Raw genomic sequence first — 26159 nt, forward strand, 5'->3', positions numbered from 1 at the left:
TGAATTTTGTGCCTTTCTGTGCCTTTAAACTGAGCCTGAGAGGGGGGAGAGGAAAAAACCGAGCAAACGTTTCAAAGCAGTTGTTCAAGGACACAGATGCACGCTCCTCTCTGCTCTGCTGCTGCGGTAGAGAGCAGAGGGAGCGCCCTTCTTGCTTTCCAGCCAGCTTTGGGCTCCTTTTCTCTGGAGGGAGACAGAGAGTTGAGCTTTGTTTTCCTGGGACTTCAGGGTTTTTTTCCCTTCTTCTCTTCTGGACTGTTTCAACATCAGAACACATCGGGAGGATTTTCTACCGAGGTGGAGGCCCTGGAGGTGAGCCCACACTGACCCAGCTCTGAGGAGGAGGAGAGAGACCACACCTACGGAAGGACTCTGAAATTTTCCCAGGTTTCTCTCCACAGCGAGAGGTTTTATTATTTAGCATTATTATCCTTTCCCTGTGTGTTTGTAAAATAAATAGTTTTTATCTCTTTTACTTTCCTCTGAGGAAAATTTCCTTTTTTCCTAAACCTGGTGGGGGAGGGATGATTGTAACCTGCCTTCTATCAGAGGTTATTTTCCTCCAATTTGTCCAAACCGGCACAACACCACTGCACACCGTGACACCAACTCAGCTGCAATGAACTGCAAGGTCCGTCTACTCATCTGGCAGAGATTTGCACTTTAACAAGGTACTCAGGGCAGAAAGAGGTTCTCTCAGGCCAGTTTTGAATCCCCAGCTGGGATTCATCCTTACGGGTGAGCACTCATAGATACTGTCAAAGGCAGCTGCCATAAACATGGGTAAAAATAAGCTGAGTTTTTTCTCTCTGAGCCAAAAACATAGCTCCTGTTGGTCCCTGTGGGATCTGGGTCTGGAGGGCACAGCCAATATCTCTGTTCCAGTCTAATGTCCTGCAAGAAGGAAGAGAACAGAAGCTGTAGGAAATCTCTACTGGCTCCAAAAGTTAGATACATGCAATAGACTTTTTTGTCACTGCCATAATACATTACAGACTACATTCTCCTTGCACTGATTAAGAAGATTTCTTTTTTAATTTATTACTTTTGGACAGTTTCATTTTGCTGTAACAAATCACTCCAATGCAGACATGGTAAGGACAATCTGCTGGGTAATTTCTGCCTTTCTCAGGAGTATTTGGGACAGATTTGAACAAGAGTTTCCAGTTTAGCATGATCAAGCATTCAGACCAAATTTAAAGATGAATCGCTTTGATATCGCATTTAAGCCTTTTGAAGAAAGCTTGCTAAAAAGATTGACTGATGTGATCATACCTAGGCAACTGCACCACGTTCCCACTTAGCAGTACAGGTGCAGTTCCAGTAGACACAAGAAGGAATAGAAAATTAAATTTATGGGATAAACCTTGCTTTGCTACCTCAGATCTCACCATGACAGCCCTCCTGGTCTCCACCCCAAGCCCCCTTTGGAAAGGAACCTGGGCCATATGTGTGTGCCAGGGTGTGCTCCCCATTTCAGAAACATTATTTTGGAAACCCAACCAAATACCCGAAGAAAGCCAGATGGGAACCCCACTCAATTGCACAGGACAGCCATCCTCAACAGAATCTCCCCTTACACATTCATCTCTCAGAAGCTCTTTTCATAAGCAGATGGAAAATGAGAAAGCTAGACAAGTGCAGCTTTGACAGCACAAGAGCTTATTAGAAATGATGAGGAAGTTACAAAGAAAACCACCTTATTAAAAAGAAAGGACAAGTCCTTTTGGGAGCCTGGCACTGCTCCTAATTCATCAGCACATTTCCTCTTTCTAAAGCGAAGCTACCCCAGCACTCCTCAATGAGACACAGTGAGCAGCAATGGCAAAGGTCTGCTGGATTCATTGCCTGAAGATAGGGAATGAGTCCCTCATCCTGAGGCTGGCACTGCATGGGCCATTAGGTGAATGAATCTGTGGGTAAACTGCAGTCTGACCTAGAAAACACCTGCTCAAGGGACCACGACAGCAGCAAAGAGGTGGAAGGAGGGATGGGAAGATCACCGTGTCCTGTCCTCACTGTGTGTGGTTGGAGCAGCACCGAGTCCAACCCTTCACACAGTGCTGCAGACTCAGCAGCAGAAATGGGAGCATAAATAGCATCATGGCAGGCTGGAGGAAAAGTGCATAGACTGTTTGATACTTCCCCAGAGACAGGCTATGACCAGCTTGGATTACTAACATCATCTCCAGAACATTTTTGAAATGAGTCAAAGCAACCTTACATGGTTTCTGGGCAGGGTGAGAATCAGGAAGCTTCCTCTGCGCCCGAGGCCAAGTCTGTCTATGCCTGGCTGCTGATCCCCACCTCCTACTATCCCTCCATGCCTGGGATGCCTACATTGCTGATGGCAATCCTCAAACTTTCCAAAATGAGACCCAGCCAAGCACATTTCCACTGCCTGGCCACCAGTGAGGGCTCACTCTTCAGCCTTCACGGTGCCAAAATCCAACAATCCTGCCAAGCAATTTCTCACTTCCCAGAAATTTCAAAGCACTTTAATTAAAGTCTGCAAAAAAATTGCCTTGGAAATCCCTTCTGGTAGCCTTGAACAGGATCAGTTTTGAAAAGCTGCTATTTTATCTCCTCATTTGCCTGCATTTTTCTAGCTCGAGCTGGACACCCTCATTCCCTATCTTCTCCCAGCCAAGGTCACACAGCCCAACGATTTAGCAGGGCTCTTGCTTACTGCTGCTGGTGCTGTAACAGCCATTTCATCAGCTGCTTTTCAATAACTTTTATCTTTTCCCCCTAAGTCTACACTAGGTTTTATTATTTCTTTCTAGTCTCATAAGCTGCTGCAGGTTAAATACCTTCCCCTCGGAATCAGGCTGTAGATCACAGAGCAGAGTTACCAGCAGTTATCAGATGACGCATTTGATCAGCCGAACGCTGCTCTAACATATGCTTTCTGACAGATTAGCCACCATAAATTTTAATCACTCAGATTACAGTCGTGCCAAGTTGGCCTTGAGCTGTGGCTGCGCCCTGGGAAGGGACGTCTTAAAGCAGTGTTTGAATGGTGTGCACATTTCAGGAGGGCCGTTTGGAGACATGGGAATTACAGCCTCTACCTAAACTCAAAGATGTCATTTCCCAGATAGAAAGGGGAGGGGCAGGGAGAGGGTTTGCTATGTAAAATGCAGATGAACAGCATGTGATGCAAGCAAGCTCAGCACAAAGTCCTGCGGTGCCAAATGGTACACACCAGCAAAGGCACTGAGACTTTAGTCCCATCCAGCCACAAGCTTCAAGCCTGTTCCAAAACTAATTTACAGCTTTTAATCTCCATTTCATTCAGTCCTTGCCTCAACCATTGCAGTAATTTAACACGTTGGGTTTTTTAAAACAATGAATCATACATTCCAATTAAAGGATATTTGGGATTGTTCCAGGACCTTCTGTTGGGTGTTGCTCAGGTGAGGAATCTCTGTCAACACCAGAACAACACTGATCCTTTAAGCCCCAGAACCCAGCAGCTGGGTCCCTGCCCAGGTACCAGGAGCTGACCTTTCCATAGGAGCACTGCCAACAGGATCCTGAGAAGATCCGTAGGTGTAGGCTGTGCAAATATTTCCAGCCCCTGTGCAGCTGCCAGAAGCAGCATTACTCACCCTCTGGTTAAATTACGATATTGTTTTACCTCACAGTACTGTTTGAGAGCTCACAGGAACCTTTGGCAGATGGCCACTTTGCATTTCTTCAGTGTCCTAAACATGAAATCCATCTGTTTGCTCTTGCTTCAGGCATAATCTCAGCAGTTTTAATCTCTGTTCCTCTCTCTGGCATTTACATACACACGCTTTCAAAAAACATCAGAGCTTAGTCTCAGGACGTTATATTCAGAGCTTTCAACTCAGTAGGAAGAACTGTAACTTCAAGAATATAGAGACCAGTAAAGCTGTAAGGAGCCTACATCACATTATTAACTGCTACATAAACCTTACATTGCTCTCAAGTTAACAGAAAGCATCCTAAAACCTGGTGTCCTTTATGAAGTTTGCTCTGTCATTTACTAACTGTGCCACAGCCAACTGGATTATTGGGCCTTTCCCAGCCCTCTGCCAGGGAAAACCTCCTGGCAAGGGAAAGCAAAGCAATAGGACGTTTGGTAGCACAGCAGGGGATATCCAGGAGCAGTCCTGGGACAAGCGGGTTCCCAGGACTCCCTCTGGGACATCTTGAAGTCAGCCCTCAGATCAAGAGGTTGATCTTTCTTCCTTTGAGCTGCAGAGACACAATTTCCAGACTCCAGAGTAACTGTTGGTGAGCCATTAGTCAAGTCCATAAAATGCCAGAATGCCCCAAATCTTCTTCAACAACAAAGTGCAAAAGTAAGCCCATTTCTGCAGAACAGTTGGGAGCGATCTGTATCTCGCTTCTCTCTGCATGTACTCAGTTCAAGGGAAAAGGTTCCCTATGTGGCAATCCTACCACAGTATTTCTTGGTTTAGGATGTATAACGAATTTCTAGTGCAGATGTGGCTTAAAGAAGATTCAAGGAGTCACAAGAAAAACATGCTCACAAGGCAAGGGAGGGCAGAAACAGGAGCAGATCACCAGGTGCTCGTGTCCTGCAACATCTGGATGAGAGGGCTCACCAGGAAGGGCTCTGGCCTGGTGCTGTGATGCTGCCCATGCTTGTGGGCACCAACAGGACTGCAGTTGTGCCAGGGGGATCCTGGACCAAATACAACTGAGGTGCCTAAAGGTTATACCAGTTCATGTGACCTCTTGCTGGGGTGGAAGCTCAGTTTCAGAGAGTACGTTCTGGGTTTGTTGAAGCATTCCCTGCAACGTAGTAGAGACGTTCACCTCTTCTGCTGGCCCCCTGCAGATGCTGTATAACCTGCTGAGCAAGTGGCTGCTTGTAAGCACACTGTGTCAGTCACAGACCTACAGGCCCTCCTGCATTGCTGGTAAGAGGCTGCTGTGGCAGGGGAGTGACAGACTGCTTGCTTTTTGCAGCATTTCAGTTCAGTTCTGGTATCAGGCACCAAACCAAGGTGGCTCCAGCCTTGCAACCACACTGGGACTGACTACCAACTGCACAGGTGGACTTACAGTAAATGCAAAAATGTGGCCCTATATAGATTACATGCTACTTTCCATATTTAACTTTTATTAGGAAAACAGGATGACGCAAAACAAGGGGTTGCCAGATGTAAACCTGTGGCTTTCCTCATCCGGGCCTGTTATTTTGATTCATGCCATGGCCCTGCCTCGGTCAGTTCCTGATGTGGCTCATTCTCAGCCTCTCCCCTTCCCCACAGCTCACCCACACTCTGCCCATCACTCACTGTGTCAGTCTACATCCCGCAAGGCTTAAATTATTAATAAAGTCAAGTTCTCCTAAGAGTCTGCCTGCAAGTGATGAGCAGAGAGGCCCTGGGAAGTGGCAGTCCTTTCAGGAGTTGCTAGTACTTTGTGTGAAGCAAATCCAAACCAGAGGAAGACTTAAATTCAGACCTTCTGTGCCCCAGAGGCACCAGAGTTACCAGCCAGCACGGGACAGTGTCACTGTGTCTCCTGCTCTTCCCTCTACTCCTCCACTATTTGATTTGGAGGAAAAAGCATTTTCTAAGAGAGAGAGAGTATGGAGATGCTGGTTTAGCAGAGTTCCTGTGCTCTGGCAGGGAGCCTATATCTGCACCCCCTTCTTGTGGATTTTTACCAGGGCTGAGTGGAAAAGAGTTTTCCAGTCATATTGCATTTGAGACTTTGAAAATGTTCTATATTCCAGCACCAAAGACAATCAAAAACTTCTGTGAACTGAAATGTCAAAAATCCTCTTGAAGCCTGGGACTGATTCATTCAAACTGGAGCCCTAAAAAAATTATCGAACATTTTGACTTTGACCTTGAAAGTATTCTTTTTTTTTACTCCAAAAGTCAAAACATTATTATTTCCAGTGTTTCAGAACAACTCTTTTTAATTTAAAGAGCTGCCATTTTCCCCACCCACTGTCCCAACATTTGAATGACAAAGAAATTTAGGAAATGCCAATAATCCAAATAGCTCACAAGCTTTATTTTTAGTTCGCAGAGATTAAACATCCTTCACATTAATGATTGTTCTATGTTTTACTTCAGTTCATACATTTTCCTCCCTTAGTGAATAACAGACCTCTCAGAAATCAACACAGCTTGTTAGGAAAAAGACAAAATGCCTATTAAATTATCAAGTGCATTTCTCATCAGAGTGCAGCCATCGTTCTCTGCAAAGAAGCACTATAGCTTAATTGACTTCCTAGAAAAAGCACTGTTTAGGCAGATGGTACTGAGAATCATCTGAGTGTTAGTCTTTAAATTGCCTTGGTTAAGTGGTGGGGACATTTGGGAAACATGAGAAGGGCAGAGTGGGCAGTGCAGCTTGGGACACACATCCCCCTCTGGCCTCTGCAGGAGGCATTGGCACCACACCTGGATGGCCCTGGCAAAGCCCCCTAAAAGCAGCTGGCTGGAGGTCACTGGTTTGATCAGTGAGTGTCAGGGAGGCTTTGTGCCTGGGCTCAGTGCCCACGGTGTGGCACACAGCTGGGCAAAGAGCAGGGACTGCTGGGTGTGATGCAGGGGCAGCCAAGTCTTTGCTTAAAAATGGTTAGTGAACATTTTCAGGAAAAGAAAAACAATCCTGAAAAAAAGCGCCAAACTTCCATTCATCTATGAAATAAAAAATCTATGAAATAAAAAATCTATGAAAATAGATTCCTAAGGGTCCACGGTGGTATGGAGCAGCAAAGCTGTAACTGAGGCAGATGAGCATCCCTGAGCACCTGCATGTCCAGTGTGGAGCAGGGCACTCAGAAGTTTGGATGTTAGTGCAGGGACAAAGTGTCCCTTTGAGGAGCCTGTGTGTCCCTCTGTCACTGTGCAGAAGTAGGCTGAAGCATTTCCCAATAAAGGACAACCTCTTCACTGCTTGTTCATCTGAAAACTGAAGATGCTGCAGAGGTAAATTAAGCTTCAAGGCAGTAGAGTTAAAATAGAAATCCTATTACTGAACTTTCTAAGGCCCATCCCTAAAGTGAATATCAATACTCTGCTCATTAACAGGCTTCTGTGGAAACAAAGCCCATTTGCTTCAATTCTTCTGAATTTCATCCTCATTATTTTGGTTCTGCATTCAAATTATATATTAAGTAGAAAAAAAAAAAATCCTGAGTAGCTTAAGCTTGTGACCTTTGGAGAAGTGCTGATATTGGTGATCATCTCCAGAACTTTTCCCTATCATAAAAAAAAATGGAAAATGTTCCTTCGAGTTACAAATCTATTAAGAAGCTTTTCAGAACATGAAAGATCCCTAAGTATAAATTATTTAGACTTAGTCCTGCTGGGAAATTGAGCAGTAGAATCAATGGCAAGCACAGAGGAACAGGAATATTTTAGAATCATGGGCCATCCTGCCCTTTTTCTGCCGTGTTTCACTGCTGAAGCTGTCAGAAGAGCCTGTCAAAGAGCTAAGCACATTGCTTAGGACTGTCTCCCTGCAAAGCAGAGAGGAAATCCTGTAAATGGGATTTCAAGAGCCATTGGAGTCAAGACTGCAGCTGCTGAAACATTTTTCTGGCAACATGACAGCTTCAGTGAGCGTCAGGAGATGCACCCAGCCAGCACAGGAGCTTAAGCTGGGAGCTGGTAATGGAGGCCTGGCTACTGGGACAAGACAACCGGTTGCTCATCTGGTTGCCAAACCACCCAAGGGCTTTTATAATGTGCCAAACAAAGCTTTTAGAGCCAGCCCAGGGAGCAAAACAGAAAGGAACCTGGAAATTATGTCAAAAAATCTTCCTTCCCAATGCAATCCACAGCAGCTCTGGCTACTCTAAAACAAGTCTGCTCAGATAAAAGCCACGTGTGCTTTTGCAGTACAAAAACTTAGCTTACCTGGTTTGGAAGCTAAGGGCCTAGGCACAAATTTTCTTCAGAATGGATGTGCCCTAAGTGTTAATATCTGGGAAAACCCAGGGCATTACAGCCAGGTCTTGTGAGTGGATACCAAGGTGGAGGAACAGCAGGGGCAACACAAGGCTGCCCTTGCTGGAGCAGCAACCAGCTGGGTCCCAGTGGGCTCTGCTGGGATGGAGGGAACAGGACTGGTGCCACACACCCTGCCCCGCAGGGGGAGCGTGCACCACGTCAGGGAAGCAGTGCAGAAGTTGCCACCATTTAAAAGCCTCCCTCCCTCTGTAAATCTGCCTGGGCTGTGGTGGAACACCAGAGGTGTTAAAGAGTAGCACAGAAGGTTTGTGACACCTTCCTCTTAAGCTAGCTTTGCCCTGTCTACTGAGGATGCTTGCAGAGTGCCCATCCTTGTCAGCGATCATGGGCTCTGGGATGGAGATTGCAAGGACCTGAAATCCAGGCTGCTTTGCTCATCCCAACCCCAGCAGGTAACGTTTGCCAAACAGGGCTTTCCTCAAAGAGGAGCTCTCCCCATCTGTGACAGCAGTAACAAAACACAGGAGGAGCACCATCTGTTCATCTAATGGGTACCACTGGTATCCTCACCACAGCAGTTACAGACTTTAATAAATACATAGAACTCATTTTTTTTCCAAATACAGGGAATTGGCCTAACCACAGAATTGCTATTCCAGCAGGGTTTATTGTGATTTGTATTACACCAACAGCCTGCTTTTGTAACAAACACCCCAGGCTGTATTGAGTCCTGTAACAAATCCTTAGTGCTCAGATGCCCATTCCTTGCTCTGTGCCCAGGGAAAGTGGGAGTGTGAGACGTGGTGGAGGTGGCTTCTGCCCCAAGCATCCCCAGCAGCAGCCTGGAGAGGAGACAGCTCTCTCCAGAACCTTTCCCCTATGGCTTTACAGGCACAAGCTGGGGCTCACAGGCACATCATGCATCCTTTTTCCTGCATGCACAGCCTTCTCCAGCACCATCTTCTTTCTTTGACCCCAGCACTCCCATCACAGAGAATTTGGATTGTCTTCTTGTTTTACAAATGTCACAAATGCCACATGGACTGTAGCTATTTCAGAGTAGAGAAAAATACATCCTAAGCTGACAGGGATCTCAGCATTCAGCCTCATTGGCCAGCCAGGAAGCAGAACAAGTGGCCTTGTTGCTCTCTGAAGTCTCTACTCACTGATTTTGGACTCCCTGGAGTTGGTTGTAAGACAAGCACTGTTTTAGTGGAACTTTTCCTGACAACAGTGATTTGCCCTAAGCAGGGATGTGGGATTAATAACCTTACCTTGCTTCCTGAAAGGAAGAAAGAAACTGGAGGTGGGTTTGGGTGGCATGGAGGACATCAGGCAGATTGAGAATGTCACCTCCAAGCACTCCATAGTTTGGAGCAAGTGTGGAACATTACTGAAAGGAAATTTGGGTCCCAGCACCCAAAGCCATGAGCCATGGGACCAGCTGTGCCTTCAGATACTTCTATTTTCCTTGCTTTGCTAACAGATGGTACCTTAGGCTCTTGAAATAAATAACATTTTGTTGCCTAAGCTACGAATGCTGGCACGAGCTTTCAGATAAAAAGAAAATACCCATGTATGGGGCTGTGTTATGAGGATGCTTTTAAAATTGCTGGAATTACCAGGAAAAGGGAGGGCTCTAAGTGTTCCCATCCCACTGACAGTAGCAGGGATTGCTGGATTGGGCTCTCTCATCTGACAAATGCTGAGCAGGGTTCCAGGAGCACATGGGGCTGTACCCACCAGCCTGCTCACTAATGACAGAGCCACCAGATCAGTGTGTGGGCACTGCCTCATTGCTGTTTTAGTCAATAAACCCCACTCGGTGAAACTACCAGCATGTTTATTACAAATAATATTTGACAGGATGAAATTAGCACATAGATGCTCTTATGTTGGTTAATGAGGTCTGAAATCTAATCCTATAAATCATCAACAACAGCCAGCTGGTGACAGATAAAAAGTAGAGAGGGTGGTTATAACACGTCTACATCACTGTGGTTTAAAATAGCAGCATACCTTCATGCAGGATAGCATGGATTAGGAAACAATCAGGTGTTTACCCTGGTTGCAGAGTTTCCCTTTCAAGCAGACATCATGCTGGGGACCTGGGGTGCAGTTCAGAGCTGCTGAAGCAATTGAGCCTTCCACTACATCCAGTTGCAGGTTGGTGGCCCCTTCAGTCAGCTGTTGGGTGAGAAAGACCTGATCAGGTTGTCCTTCCACCAAAGAAGTTGCAGCTGCTATGACAGAACAGGCTACATCTGAGTTTACAGATCAAATGGAAAGAAAAGTGTCTGTGTGATTTCCAACCCTGACTGGTACCAGTGAAAATAAAGGCAAATCATGGCCAGTCTGAAATTGTTGAACATTTATAAGAAATACATGCTCTAATTTGCAGTATTTAGCATCCAACAGAAGCCCTCGTTCTCACGACTTAGGAAGCAGTCAGGCTTTCTAAATGTATGTCTATTCTTTTTCAAACACAACAGGAGCAAGTAAATGACTTTATTACATTTACTGTCCAGTATTTTTTATTTAGGAAGTAAATCTACTTGAAAGGCCACCACAGGTAGCAGGAGAAGAGGAGGCAAGAGTGTGTGAGGCACCACAACCACTCCCCACCTCCCATGCACAGCTGAATCACAGCTGCAAGCACATCTCTGCACACAGTTCGCTTCATAGCTGGGCTGGTTTATGGGCACACACATCTCCTGCTTTAGTGCCCAATTCACAGCGTATTTAGTACTGGGAACAAATTCCAGGACTACTTATTTATTTACAACCTCCAGTCATCACCTGGGGTTGTATCTGACTGGTCTAGGCAGCCCTTCCACCTGTGCCTCCTAGCAAGCATTGCAACCTTTGCATAGAGGGTAAATAAGCACCTTCTGGCCTGTTCTATGCCTTAGACAAGCACTTTCCAGAAAAGCAGACTATTCTTCCCTGTAGGCTGGGTTCTGGGAGAGAAGTATATCGTAAACGTTTAATATATGACTAAATACTGTGCAAAAATTATAGCCCTAAATATTTACTCACTGCTGCTTGCCCTGTGCTTTAAATTATCCTATGATGGAGTTATAAAATACCCACACATATTTAAGCTTTCTCCTGTTTTGTAACCTGCTACAGTCTGATGCATCACTGGGGGTTTCACATCAATTTTAACAGTGTTCATTTGGTTTTCCCACCTATGCAAATGTGCTGCTAACACTTCACTTCACCCCTGTTGTTTCAGTGTTCAATAGCATCCTACAACAGTGTAAGATTTTCTATGGAAAGGGAGCTGCAGGTGTTTATCCCGGAGAAAAGGAGGCTTGAGGGGGACCTTTCTGCTCTCCACATCTACCCAAAAGGATGGTGTAACAAGGTGGGGGTCAGTCTCTTCTCCCAAGCAGCAAGCAGTAGGGCAAGAGGAAGCGGCCTCAAATTGTGTTAGGGAAGGTTTGGACTGGATACTGGGAAGAAATGCTTCATAAAAAGGGTTATCAAGAACTGGAACAGGCTGCTCAGGGCAGTGGTGGGGTCACCATCCCTGGAGGGGTTTAAAACGTGTGGATGTTGTGCTTGGGGACATGGTTTAGTGGTGGCCTTGGCAGTGCTGGGTTAATGTTTGGACTTGATGATCTTCTCCAGTCTAAATGAGTCTATGAGTTTTGACAATAACAACTGCAATATTTACGTATTTCTTATATTTTCCTCAGTACTTTCGTATTTCAAGTCATGTCAGCCTCCCATTGGGGACCAGAACCTCTAGGCTGGATGCTGCAAGTATTTCCCTTACAATCAAACAGGAAATGTAGCAGAATATGTGTGAATTACTCATATTCACCAAGGAAATAACTGTGCTCTGAAAATCTGGGATGAAGAAATACCTCATCTAATAAACAATATTCATTTCTGCAAGAAAAGACTAGCTCACTGATGCATTGCATTATTTTAGCATAAGGTATGCTGTCCCCATGCTGTGAGAAAGAAACACCATTTCAGATCTCCAAGAACCAGCATATTACAGTGACACCTGTGAACATTCCTCCTACTCAGTGAACTGGGAATTAGCTCAGAAAGAAACCAAACTTCACCGTGTGTGTAAGAGGCTTTGCCTGTACTCTGGGTATTTTTTGAAGCATTCTTTCTTGCACACTGCTCACTGCAAAGATTTGTGGATGACTATTGTATTGCCCAGGGAAAAAGGAGGTTCATGAAAAGTCACTAGGAGAACCTGGAAATAGTCAATGGCAACATGATAGGCAAAGCAGGGAGCTCCCTTACTTGGCACTAATAGGTATAAAGAAACTTAATTAGTACCAGCAGTTATAGTAATCCTCAGAGACTTTGACCCTGGAGCTGATCTTAAGTGTACAACTGCTTATCATACACCAACAAGCAGGGGCAAGCTGATCAGGCTTCTCACATGGGCTACCACAGAGGAACGAGAAACCCAGGAGGAAAACAAAAACGTGTGGCACGTGTAAAGCCACTGCTAAAGTGTGGAGGCTGAAGGGGACTGAGCTGCAGGAGGCCTCCCTGGGTCAGCCTCAGCTGGTGCAGCCCGGTGTTTGGTAAGCCCCTGGAAAGAGTTGGTGTGGGGAATGTTTGATGGAGAAAGTGTGGGTTCTGACAAGTTCATTTTGAGAAAACATGGCATTTGGGGGTTTGGAACATAGGCAGGATCTAACTTAGGATGCCAGGAAATGCTTGGACTCCTTGTGGAAAATGAACTGTCAGCAATAACAGGAAACATCTTTGAAAAAGCTGGGCACTAATTCCAAGTATGAGGCACGGAGCAAAGAATGTGACCTGGTTACATGTCTTTTATGCTTGGATATCAAACTGCCTCCCGACCCACAAACAACAATAGATTTTGCTCAGTTGCTTGCTCTGCTGATATAACCTTATCACTCCTGACACATAAAGTGCAGTGATGGCTTTGCTGCTGCAGTCTCTATCCTTTACAGCCATACTTATGCGCTATAAGACTAATCTGCAAGCATTCATTGTGAGTCTCTTAATGCAAATAACTCACTTTTTGTAGTCATTCCACAAAAAAGATTACATTTGCAAAAGGATACAGGGCTTTAAAATGTTGTCACATCTTGCACCCTATGAATGCAATGTATTTCTAAGTCAGCCTTGTCATAGGAAGCAGACATACCATTCAAAAAACCAGCAGCCTGCCTCTGTTAGTTTGAGAGGTAACAAAAATAGGAGAACTTTCCTTGATGTAAGACTGGGGAGGAGAAAAATTCTGTTCAAGTCACTATTACTGTGCATGCAGTAAGGCTAACGAGTGGCAACTGCACTTCTAATAAAGGTGTACCCTGACTTACTAAACAGAGCCCTGCAGTGATCACCCAGCTGACATGGAGAGGATCCTTGCTTGGCACGTGTGCCATGGGTTAGCAAGCATAGTCCTGGAAGTGATGTTCTTGCAAAGGGGTGCTGTTGGGGTTTCAGTTTAGTCTTAGTTTTTTTCCTGTTAAAGGAATTTTCTCCCATATGCATGCTGCTAGGGGACAAATAGCTGTACTTAAGAAAGACAAAAAGGGGAGTGGGGCGGGCCTGGCTACTCCTTTGTCTACACCTGGGTGTGGGGGTCAGTTCGCTCTGAGCGTCCGGAGAGAGAAGCTGCAGAGAAAGGAGCTGCTGCTTCTTTCTTTTTGGCCGTTCTTTCTTCCTGCTGGAAACAACGCCGGGACCCCAAAAGCCGCTTTCCCTGCCCTGCTGGAGACCGAGCTGTGGCTGCCCTGCTCCGCTGCTGCTTCGAGCTTTCGCTACGCTGTAGCCCTGCTCGCCCTGCCTGCCTGGGCCTCCGTGGGTTTTTTCCCATCTGGATACATCTCGTCTGCCACCCGGGATTTGCGTTCGTCCCTGCCGTTCCAGCCTGCTGTTCCTGAGAGCCCGGGATCAACTGCCCAGGGGTTTGTGAAGCCTTTGTTCCATCCTTCCCGGGATCCCAGGGCACCAGAGCCGCGGGTTTCCCGAGCTCGCTCCGGAGCGCCCCCTGCAGCCGCGGGGGAACCATCGCACCTGCCCTGCTCACCGGGAGCCGCCAGCGCCCCTGCCGGCTGCGAGCGGAACTGCACCCGAGGGGAAAGGGCCTGACAGCCGAGAAGGCTGGCACTGGGTTTGTGATTGCTGTTACTGCCATAGTTGTTGTTGTTTTGTTTGACTGGTTATATACATATATATATATAGAGTAAAGAACTGTTATTCCTATTTCCCACATCTTCGCCTAAAGGCTCTTGATTTCAAAATATAATAACTTGGAGGGAAAAGGGGTTATATCTGCCACTTCAAGGGGGGCCTCTGCCTTCCTTAGCAGACACCTGTCTTTCAAAACCGAGACAGGTGCTTACAGCTTCCTCTGTGACCTGACAGAACCTATCAGCTGGCCAGTTTGAATATGGACAATTCTTTGAGCCACTTAAAGTTGTGACCGCCTCTGTGATCCACACTTAAGAATAGGAAACTCCGAGGCAGACCCTCTCTCTCTCGTTTCCAGCGCTGGGACAGGTGGCTGTGGGCCCATGCAGCGGCCGGTGGGCCCAGCCCAGGCCCTGCTCGGGCCAGGCCAGGCCAGGCCACGGCCATCCTGGAGCCGACGGGCCCTGTTCCCCCCGTGGAACCCCCCCACAGCCCTGCTGTGGGCAGCCAGAGCATCTTGGTTCCCCTTCTCCAGTGAGGCCAAGATTCAGCTGAAGCTGCACCGCTGTCCGGCAAAGATCATGTGATCAACAGCGATAAGCCACATTCCAGCTGCAAGGCCTAGGTGAGATTAACCCTTTTAGTGCTGTGAAGAGCTGAAACCTGAGGGAGAAGAAAGAGGAGATGCTTAAAGCTGAAATTCTGCTGTAAAGCTATGATGTATCAGAGTACCCGTTGTAATTTCATGAAGGCATGGGGGGGGTTGGAGCGTTCAACTTGTACTTGTGAGCAAAAGCATCTGTGCTGAGATAGGCAGATGTTGATGCAGCTGTAATTTCATGAGAAATTTGAACAGGGAGAGATGGAAGCGATGAGGACTTTTGCTCCAAATGGAAAAGGATAAAACCTCAGTTCCTAGAGATGGACCAGAGATAGTCCTAAAGATGAAGAAGACCCTTTGCTCCCAGGGAAGGAGAAGGGCCTCTGTTCTTAGAGATGAAATGTTCCCAGAGATGGGTGAAGAGAACTTTTGCTCCTGAACGGCTCAACCTTAAAATTTTACCCCAAAAACCTTCAAGAGTGGACCCTCGAAAGCAGTTGTGGGAAAAGCTGCAAGTCGGGAGAAGGGACTCACATGCAAGCAGAGAACCAACCCGGGTGGCTGTCTCGTTGTGATAATGTTTTCATAGCATGGGCAAGAGAGACTCCTCTTCCTAAATGGACTGAACAAAAGTTATTATGGAAGTGGTAAACAGACTGAACATCTCAAGGGTTGTCTTTTTACATTGTCAGTGGTAGAAGGGAGGAAGGTGGGGGGAGGAGAAGAGTTCTGAAGGTGTGGTATGATTTTTTTTTTTTTCCTTCTTTTAGGTCTGTTAATAAACCTCTTTATATTCTTTCAAGTTTGGTGCCTGCTTTGCATTTCTCCTAATTCTTATCACACAGAGGATAAACAGTAATGAGTATTTTGGACCAAACCACTACACTAAATTGGTGTTTCTGCCTGGTTACAAACCCAACCCGCTACAACACGGAATATGGGAGAGGACTCACTTCCCACCCTGCAAAGACAGTCCTTGGGACCTGGAAGAGCCTCAGTTGTCACGCCTGGGATGCCACTACTGCCACAGGCACTGTGGTTGCCAGTGATCCCCCATCTCTCAACCACCGTTTGGGAGGTGCTCTGACACCCCCAGTCCGTACAGAAGTCTAGGATTCAATTCCTCCTTCTGGCCTTCACAGGGCTTTTTCTGGGTTCCATCCCCCAGAACTGACCACCACTCTTTTGCAAAAGCCACACCTTTAAGTATTTGATCACCTAATCTCAAAAGGGCCTCAAGACCACAGCAATTCTCAAAGCTGGAACGACTGCCTCTGCTAGCAGTGAAAAAGAAATTACTCAAATCAACTGATGGTAGAATATTCAAGATGAATATTTAAGGAGTTTCAGAAGCTTATCAGGGATCTCAATTTTGTGACTTGTTTTCAAATTTCCTCTGTAAGTCATGTGTCAAAAAAAGAATGCAAATAAACAATGAAAAAGATATTGAAAATATTACTTCAGTCAGCAGTAAAATGAAATAATGCAATGGAAGATTAATTTCCCCTCTGCGTGTGCTGAGTGATGACACAAATACTGATTTCAAAAGATGCAAAAGGCATTGTGCCCCAAAAGATGGAGCATGATTATGAGCTTAATGGGCTGTTTAACTTGATAAAGTGCCAGTTTCTAAATAGAAGCTGTGCTTTAAATATTTAATCAAATTTTGAACAGTCTTCTATTTTTTTTCCTTGGCTAAAAACAGACACAAAAAAATTGCATTTTTCTTTAAGCATCCAAAAACATTGATAAAGAAACTAAGCACGAGGAGGAAGATTTAGGTAAATTTGAACCTATTTATTAGGTGCCTTCTAATCAAAGCAGTGAAGGTTCAGCGCAGATCCCAGCCCCTTGTCAAGCACATCACCCAACAGAGATTTGCCTGTGCCTTTTGACTTTCCAGTGGTTTACACACCTACAAGTGGGGGGGTTCTTTCCCTTGCATCCCCATGGCTCCAGTGCCTCACACCAGCATCAGTGTGGTACCACTACGGCAACCTGGAGTCCTCTCACCTCCCTTGCCCAGAGAATTGATAGCCCTGGCATAAAGCTAACAATGGGATGTGCCAAATGCAGTCTGTGCATTAAATGTCACCAGCAGGGACCCTTTGCCTCTCATCAAACCTTTTGCATTGCTACCCTCTCCCACCTGCTTGAGTCTCCATCAATATTTTAGTCCCTTCCCACCTGCAGCCCCTGAGCAGTTCAGGACATCCCCTGCTTGTCTTCCCTTCTGTCACAGGAACTTAGAAAACCTATATATTCCCATCAAAAGATACTGCAAAACATTTAAAGTAACTAGAAAGATGTCAAACAGTCCTGTTGGAAGCCACGCCAAGGCCACTGGCTGCTATTTTGCCACCTTGAATACAACAAGGCAAAAGAAGGATAAAAATAAGTTCTGAGGGCCCCTCCAAGCCAGAGGGATCCCCAACCAGCCTCTGAAGGACCAGGGTGCCCAGACACTGTGGGAGAAGTGGGCTGATGGCACAGGAATCCTGGTGGTTTTAGCTTTGAACCCACAAGGGCTGGATCACCCACACTGAGCTGCCCACATTCACAATGTCACTGTTGTCCCCTGGCAGGCTCTGGCCAAAGACCAGAGCACATCACAGTAGCCCAGTTCCAAACACCCAAGAGGCTTTTTCCTTTCCAAACACTCGCCTGTGCCCTCTCCAGTTGTCACCTCCCATGAGAGAAAAAAGCTGCTGTCCCTTTATTGCCAAGGCCACAGCAGTGGACTTTGAAAGAAGGAAATGCCTTTGTGGCCGGAGGTTTTATATCCCAATGACAGATTGCTCCCCGAGTGCAGCCAGCCAGTGTCCCCGACACGTGGCTACAGCCCCAGCCCAGTGGAGCAGGGATGAGAACAACCCCTCCAGCAGGCACAGGGCTCAGCTTCTTGCAGAAATAGGTCCTTGGCAGCCAGGAACAAATTAACATTCAAGTGAGTCTGTATGGATAACAGAAAAAGCAAAAACTCCGCATGGCAAGTGATCCCTTTTAGAGCAGCATTACAAGCCTGGCAGCTGTCCAACTGGCACAGTAGCTCTGAAACAGTGAGCACACACCACTTAGCTGGTGATGTGTAAAGGGCACCTCTTAACAATTTCTGCCTTGAAAACTGTCTTGTGAAATTTTTGAACTTGGGTTGTATTCATACATCACCCAAATCAGCTGTGTATCATTCAGCACAGCTATTAGTTCCAGACTCTAAATAAATCTAGCATCTGTGTCACTCAGCAGCAGTAACAGTGTGACACTTCTTTTTTCAGCTTGCCTGTTTTCCTTTCTTTTTGGCACAGATGGCTGGGTGACAAAGTCACGGATACTTCCTAAAGTGACTGTTTTTGCACCCTTCATTGTTTTAGCTATCAGAAGCTCCCTGTGTTTGGAGCTATAAAACCCACTGCACCCCCAGCTGCAGATTAAACTTCCCTAGAAGCTCTTTTTTCCAATCCCATTTTCACTAATGCCCTCACTGGATCAAACGTCACAGTCAGCTGTCCAAGGTGTGCTGCTCCTTCATTTTACCAGAGAATATTTGAGCCAAGCCATAGGTACCTCACAGCCCAGTCTGACTTTTCTAGAAAGGTCCTGTTGGGATCATGTCTCTCCTCCACTGAGCTTCATGGGCACAAAGGCGCAAATCCAGATGGAAGAATCCTCCTCAAAGCAGCTGCCTGGAATCTGTCTGCTTTCTCAGGTCCCAGAACACTGGCCATGCTCCTTGTGGAGAGAGTAAACATTCATGTTGATGCAACCCAACGAGAGCACCCTGCCATTTACAGAGGAATGAGAAAGAACTGATGTGCACAGGCAGGGATGTCACTCACCCACACAGGCAGAAGTACAACACTCTCGCAGGGAGTAGCTCTGGAGACTTCCAACTCCTGATATACTGACAGAGGGAACCACCATATTCAGAAAGGCTTCTGGAAGCCAAGGAACTCCAAACAATGAAAATGGAAGCATGTTCTTCTGTAGGTCAGGTTACACCCACCATTCTCACTCCATTGATACCAGCGCGGTTTCCTGCAGGATAAATTCCTGATCAGCAGTGAGTTAGAAAAATAAAATCTGACCCTCATGGGGTTTTTGCCATTGTTTTTATTGCTGGGACCTTTTTTACTCCTGATCTCATTATTTCTATTGTGGAACTCATTACTTTCACTTGGTCTGCGTCTATCACACAACAGCCAATTTACAAGGCTAAAATTTAATGTTAAGAAAAACCCCTCAAAACTAAAAACTAGCAATCTGAACAAAAGAGGTCTAATGAAGTAACTGTATGCAAATAAGCAGATTGCATAGATAGCAGAAATGGAGAGAGAATAATAAGAAAAGAAGCAGTAATAGGAAAAGCTGCTTTAGTAACTTCAGTAGGAAAATGGGAAACTTTTTGCCTGATATATTTTTAAAGGCCAATTGGACAGGCCAGGTTTTGGAACTAGAGGACTTTGCCCCTGGCATGAGTGAGGCCCATAAGAAAAATACCCACACCTCAAGATCTGACTTTGTGAACACAATTTCTGCAGCAAATCTTCAATGTTTCTTGCCTAGTTTAAGTCACTAAGAGCCAGGTGATGGAAGGAATGGGACTACCCCAGGCATTGCATGGAAGGACACCCAGCCTGGGACACACACCCTTCCCTGCAGCCTTGCAGCATATTGGGATGTTTTTGATGCCTGCTCCTGCCCAAAGTGTTTTTGAAGCGTTTGATGCTTCCCACAGCCACCTGCAGGGGCTGGCTGAGCACAGCTCAGCTCAAGACTGACTTACAGATGGTTTTTCCTTGTGACCGGATTCATATTTGAATTGCATTAAAAGCATGCCACTCTGCACAGCCCTTTGTGGGATCAATGCCTCAAGCCATTCTGGTCATCTTCAAGAACAGGGTTGTGGCCTTTCATGCCGTATCATCACTGCATGCCACATGCACCCCAAAAAGCAGCTGGGTTTGCAGAGTTCAGACCCCCCCACAGGACACAGCTAATGCTGCAGCTGCTTCTGAAGAGCACTTTCCCCAGACAGACTGACAGACTGACAGACAGCAGCCACTCAGCTCCTTGCAGAGGGACCCTGCTAACCTTTTACTCCTTCCTTCTGCAACACTACTGCAGCAGCATAGGTTTCCTTCCCAGATCCAAATGAACTGAGCACATGGCAGTGCTATCAGCAGGTGATGTTTCACTTGCAGGACTCCATTCGTTTTGCTCAGAAGACAAAATACCAAAACTGCCTTACTGTGCTGGCCGGACGGAGGCTCATGAGAGCATGTTGAGAGCAGCCAGGGTCACTTGTGTTTGTAGCCATTCAAGCTCAGGGGCAAAGTCTATTACAAGAGCTTTTTAGGGGTTGATTTAGAGCGCAGAGGAGAGGGGACACCCAGGGTGGTGGCAGCAAGGGGACACACAGGTCTGCTGGTACACACGACCAATGCAGAAGCCACTCTGCTGGGCTGGGGAAGACTGGGCTCCCCAGGAGGGCTGCCTGCACAGCCTGGTTCTAAGCTGCACCACCTCCCAGAGCTGGATTTTCTCCTGGGAGCAAATTCGAGCTTATTTAGCTGAGTGCATCAAAAGTAAAAAATAATAGACAAAAACATCAAGAAATGTAAGACAAAATTAGCTAGGATAAAACCTGTGTGATGGGTGGCATTATAAATGCCTAGGAATAATCACAGCCCACCCAAGACTATTTTCAAAGGAAAGTAGCTCAGCTTTGATGCCTTTGGAGTCCAAGGACTTTGGCTTTTTGCTTAAACTCCTTCCATTGTGTTTTATGTTTTCTCAGGGGAAAACACAGGCATCAGAAAAACACCCTTTTAAAGTAGGCTGCAGCTGAAGAAATGGCTTCATCTCCTGTGAAGAGATAAGAAGTGCTTTGCTTTTCAAGAGGTTGAAGTAAACAAAAATCAGCAATCAAGGGAATCAAAGTGCCCAAAGAGTCTTTGCTCACTGCTTGTCAGTGCTGAACAAGTTCTATTAAAACCAAAAAACCAAACCAAGCCACAACCCCAGAATCACAACAGATGTTCAAGCACTCATGCTTCCCAGTCTGGCTATAAGAGGAAGAAGTGACATAGCAAGAAGAGATGCTGAAGTGTACTTTTCCCCAGGAAAACAAAAATAAAAGCTCTGTGAGAGACACATTCAAGACCTGCACCCTGTGGAGTGCAGCAGGAACATCGCTTGTGCTCACCACCACATCCCTGCTCCCCACAGTCCCTTGTGATGATGCATCAGGAGCCTCAGGGCTTTGCTTCCTCCTCTGAGGGCTGACGTTTGCCTCCATCCCCCGGCAGCCCTGCTCCAGCTGCCTCTTGCAGCTCCCTTGTGAGCTGGGACTATTGCTCAGCCCTTCTGTCCTCTCCAGGTGGTGGTGGAGGCCTGCTCCTGGCCTTCCAGTGCCACTGTGTTCTCCCACACCCTCTGATCATCCCCACAGGCCAGCCAGGGGCATGGCAGAGCCAACAGCATATCCGCAGGACCACCCTGCCCACAGAAGGCCCCAGGGAGCACTTGGACAATTCCCTGCAGAGCTCCCATAAACTACTTGAGTTAGGTTGGAGGCCATGCAGGTGATGGCACTCAAGGGCTGATTGGTAGCACCCAAACACACAAGTAAGGAGCAGATGGTGTCTCAGGAAGTGCTCCCCGTACCTGGCCAGGGGCCAGAAACATGCGGGCCACCACACCAACTTATCAGCAGCAGACAACTCTGCAAACAGCCTGCAGACAAGCTGCTGCATAAATCACAGAGCCTCAGACAGGGTGAGGAACCCCATCCACAAAGTACAGGGCAGTGAAATGCTGTTTCCTAGGCAAGGCAGGGATGCTGACAGCAGCAGTGGGTGCAGCACAGCCCTGGGAGCAGCATGGCAGGAGGAGGCATCTCAGAGACCTGCCTGCCACCCTCCACTCCTGGCAGAGATGGACTCTGGTTGCTAAGTCCAGCATTCATGTTTTAGCTGTATATTTTCCTCAGGCTGGCCGTGTTCTTATTTCCCCCATGAAAACACAGCTTCAAGGCTCGTCCCATCTCCCCACAGTGCTTCCACATCCCTAACAACTTCACATCCCCCATGCAACCCTCAGCCACTGCTGCAGACTGCAAGCCACCGCCTCTGGCCGGTCCTGGGAAGCAGCAGATGGGTGCAAATCCTCACTGCTGTAGCAGAAAGGCTACACAACAGGACAAGCCCTGCTCTATTGTCCACCAATATCTACCTCTCCATCTTCAGGCAATGCAGATTTCAGGTTTCTGCAATAGTCAGATGGACTTGGATGCTTTTTATGATTAAATGGATGTGTCAAGCAGGGCCCTTCTAGATAAAGTGGATTTCAATAAAAAGGCTGTTTCTAGTCCTGTAAATGATGGCATTATTTGAAATAGGAAAGTCATTAGCAAACCATTGCCAATCAGCATTTAATGAACCAGAATACAAGAAAACTACTACCATAATTATCTGCTGTGGTAATTTTACATTTTCTTTCATTAAGTGAATGAAAAATAAAGTGGCCACAATTATCTGAGATTCTAAGTGAAGTCTCCCAGCCCTCCCAGTTATTTGACTATGTGACACTATAGTGCTTCGTCTGACTGCACAGATGATAAGAGGAGGCCACCTCGGGGTGCAGCACCACGTGCATTGTATAGGCAAATACAAAAGAGTTTTACCTGCCACAGGATGTGGATACAGCTATTTTGTAGGCAAGGACCAGATCTTGTCTTCACCAACATCAGTGACCTCCAGTGAAGTGCCATCAGGCCAAACCTGGTGTCAGCAGAAGTAAAAGACCAGGTTGATTAGTTACATGTGGTCAGTGCCAGTCCCCTGGCTGGCAGGAGGGCCCAAACTGGCCCAGAATCACTGCAAAGCCTCCAAAACACCCAGAGGAACAAGGACATCCCCAAGGACATTCCAGCAGCATGCCACTCTGCTAAGCTGGGAAGGGGTGAGTGAAGGGAATCTTCTGTTGGGTTGTGGTACCTGTGATATGACATAAATTAAAGGTGACTGCGCTGCTGCCTCCCAGGAGTGCCACCATGGCTATCAAGGCTGTGCTGCTGCAGCCGGGGGGGCACTGAAACACTTCAGACTTCTGCTCTGTAGTGAAGTCTGTAAACCCAATGACCTGACACTGCTTGACAGACAGAGGAGAAGACATCCAGCATATTGAGGTTGTTAGCAAGAGCCAGGGAACAACAAACATTGTCGTGCTATGAAATTAAATTGAAATGCGATAAAAGTCTCACATGGGAAAATATGCAGATCAACCTGAACTTTGTCACTTTGCTGAATTACAGCACGTTTGGTGACAGGGATTGCTTTTCAACTGGAAAGTAACAGATTTTTCTCTCTGATGTTGCTGAAATCTGGACATAAAAAGCAGTTTTTTTAGGAAGTGACAGTAGAAATACAATAGAACTTCTAGAGGATGTCGCTTTCTTTCATTCAAAGGGATATCGGTTTAAGGAGAATTGAAGTTCTAATCAAAGATATTTCTTATGTTTGTCAAAAGCAGGGAAAAGTGACAACTGCTTGTTGGCTGTTGGCTCGTGCTGAGCCAACCCTTTGAATATTATTCCAGTTGATTAAATTTGCATTGCTAATAGGGGAGAAGCCATATGCCTTGCACACCTGTAGAACACAGCTCCGGGTTTTGAAAGGTTATTAATGCACCATTGTGTTCTGGAGAGAAAGGATTTTATCAGAACGGGATGAGGAGCTGCTGGGGGTGCAGAGAGTCCCCTGCCACTGCTCCCCTTCCATGCTGTGCATGTGCTCCCTACACAGCTCACCCCAGAGCTGGCTACACAAATGTAGCGGCAGGGAAGGGGAGAAACCTGCCTCTTCCTAGCAAAAACCTGTTGGCTTCAGCAGGGAAGTGTCTATCTGGGCAGCATGAAGTCTCACTGAGAAAAAGAAAAAAAAAAAAAAAAAAGAAAGAAAAAGAGCATGCAAGAGATTTAAATCGAACAGAATGGCTTATAAAGATAATGGAATTTGTGCTCTCTATATGGCTTCAGCTGAATTTTAAATGTCTTGGGTAAAACTGAGGGGTTTGTTTTTCCTGTTGTCCAGTTAAGAACTTTGTCATCACTAGAAATTGCCAAAATTATTGCTTTCTCCTTCAGGTCATATTCAAAAAATTAAACAGACTACTCCTACTCCCCTTCAGACTTCGTAGAGGGATTTTATCCTGATTAAAGCATTAAAAATTAATGCCACTCAGAACAAGTCCCTTTGGATTCTACAGACTGCAGCTATTGCCTGTCTCCTCCAGGTATTTCACTCGACATTATCTGTAATTAACATTACGTGTCTTAGCCAGTGGCTTTTTGTCAGAGAATTTTCAGCAGTGTAAATGGGAGCCAGCTCTGCCTGCTGTGAAAACCTGCCTCAAATGCCAGGCAGATCCAGTCTTGTCCTCTTTCTGGCGTGCAGCTTTCTTAGCAGTGAAACAAACACTATACTCAGGCAATTTAGTGTGCATTTAACTTTCCAGGCTAAGGACCCTGCTAGGAATCACTTCTCAACACTCACTCCTACCCCTGCCACATTCAGGCTCAGACACCATTTGCTTTTTCCACTTAAAAGCTGCTGTCTGGGGAGAGGAAAATGCATTCCAGGAAACTCAGCTGAGCTCACTCTGTGTTCAATACAGGTGGGGAAGTGTTTGGACTCAAGATGAAAAATGACTCCCATCCACCACCAAAAGGGCCCTGGGCAAGCATTACTTTCACCAGTTACCAACCCCATCAACCCAGCCTTAGCATTGGGAGTTACGAGTTTCACTCTACCCTGAATTTCCAAAACTTTATTGGACTAATTGAGAACCCTTTAGGGACAGTCAGACAATGAAGTTCTTCACAGCAACGGTGCAGAAAGGGTGATAAAGAGACAGAAACATGGCCAGGTATTTGTTCACAGGCATGTATGTGCATTCTCCTTTCTCTGTGGATGTCTTTGGACAGACAGAAGGAAACAGACACCTGAGTGCACTTTTTCCTAAAGCACTCTGATTATCCTGACCCAGCAAAGATGAACCAACAGGACAAACACTGCTTTCTGTGCAAAAACACACAGGAAATACCTGTTGTAATGAGCTCAGGGTGAGTCCAGGCAGCAGCATCCAGAGTGCAGCCAAGCAATGCTGGAGAATGAGAGCCAGTGGTTCCCTCCACAGTGACTGGGAAGGAGCCCTGCAAGGCAAAGGGACGTGGGGAGGGAGTTGCAGTGGCTGCAGGTGACACCTCTGGCCCAGCATTTGTGAAAATCAATGCCTTCCTGCAAATACCTAAGGAAAAACTTGGCACTTGGGACTTTTAAAGACTCAAGAGGAGAGCTGCCCTGTTTGTTGGCTATATTAATGTGTATATTAAACTTGCACTGCTTTGGTCCCCCCTGCACTGGCTGGAGAGAGGCAGCATTGACTGCATCATCTTCTGATACACCATGCCTGTCCCTTTCCACCTGCATCCCTTTCTTGGTTTGAAAAATACATCTGCATCAAGACAGCTGCTTCCTGTCATGATGCCTGGAATCACAGGTTGTCTTAATTAATGGACGTTTTTCAGAGTTGGCAAGAGCATTACTGTGGTCAGTTTGTCAGAAACTTTTGTTTGGGTTCATTAGCAATTTGCCTTTTTTAATTGCAAAGTCATTTAGATTTGATAAAGCTTGTTATCAGTTTCCCAGAAATGTCTGAGGTGATAATTGCCATTTTTAAAATATTCTTCAGAAAAACTTTCATTTGAAGTTATTTGTCAAATTATGAGATTTTTTTTTACATTTTCAAACCAAAAATATCCGGGAAAACAGACAGGATGAAGGAGGCAGTGGTGGCATGAAATGGCTTCAAAAATTTCATGTTGTTGACCTTACACAAGGCAGAAATGTCAAACCCTCAAAATTACTAGTAGGACAAGATATCAAACCACCCAAAGGATCCTATAATGATGCCTTAATGCCCATGCAGGGTTCACTGTAACATCAGCCATGGTCAAGATGTTGTTGGAAACCTGCTTTACCTAGAGTTCCAATGACTCTACCACCGCAGCACAAACGAGGTGCCTTCTCCTGTGACAGCCCACCCCAGCAGCCAGCAGGGCTCTCGAGTCTGGCATGGATGCACAAGCTATTCCTGTTGCCTTTCCCAGAGCTGTAAAAGCACCCGTGTGGTTGGAAAAGGCTGGTTCCAGCAAAGGGCACCTCGGCTCAGTTTTAAGAAGAGCACAGAGCACAGATTCCTATGGCAGGCTTTTTCTCAGCTTCCACGGGGTTTACGCCTTCCCAGACAAGAGAACAACAACCAAGGAAAGCGACAATTGCCACATAATTGCAACATTCTGAAAATAATCCACTTCCTTTGGTAAAGGAGCACGTTACTAACAAATGTACAGAAGTAAGACTGAAATCGGGCTGCAAGGTAATGAAAAGTGTGCAAGGACTCACAACAAT

Source organism: Corvus cornix, chromosome 4A (assembly GCF_000738735.6).
Source record: "Corvus cornix cornix isolate S_Up_H32 chromosome 4A, ASM73873v5, whole genome shotgun sequence".
Lineage (NCBI taxonomy): Eukaryota > Metazoa > Chordata > Aves > Passeriformes > Corvidae > Corvus > Corvus cornix.